A 546-nucleotide genomic window follows, 5' to 3' on the forward strand; every position below is an offset into this window, starting at 1 on the left:
ATTATCGCTCGCATCTGTCTGGAGGATAATTTCATCATTCTCTTCTGGTTGTTGCAGAGGAGGGAGGTTTTTGCAGAGATTTTTTATCTGCTTCACGATTTTTTCATCATCTTCTGTGAAGTTCCATTTTCTTTTGGAACTTGTCTTAGGAGATAACATCGCTGTTAACCCTGAGATTTTAGGGATGAAATCTCTCCCATAATTTATGACACCAAGGAATCTCTCTAGACTCTTAGCATCAGGAATTTTGTCTGGGAACTTCCAGATCTTTTCAAGAATATGAGGTTGGAGTTTTATTACTCCATTTTTGATGTTTATTCCTAGGAAATCAACTTCATCAAGGATAAAGAAGATTTTCTTTTCACCTAGGATGATTCCATGCTGAACTATCAGCTTTACTACCTCATGGAGGTGTTTCATGTGTTCTTCTTTGTTTTTGGAGAAGACTAGGATGTCATCTATGTAGACGACGCAAAACTCTGCCACATGCTTGAAGATGTTGTCCATCTTTCTTTGGAAGATTGAGGGAGCTTGCTTTAGACCAAA

This window comes from Rosa chinensis, chromosome 7, assembly GCF_002994745.2.
Source record: "Rosa chinensis cultivar Old Blush chromosome 7, RchiOBHm-V2, whole genome shotgun sequence".
NCBI classification, from domain to species: Eukaryota; Viridiplantae; Streptophyta; class Magnoliopsida; order Rosales; family Rosaceae; genus Rosa; species Rosa chinensis.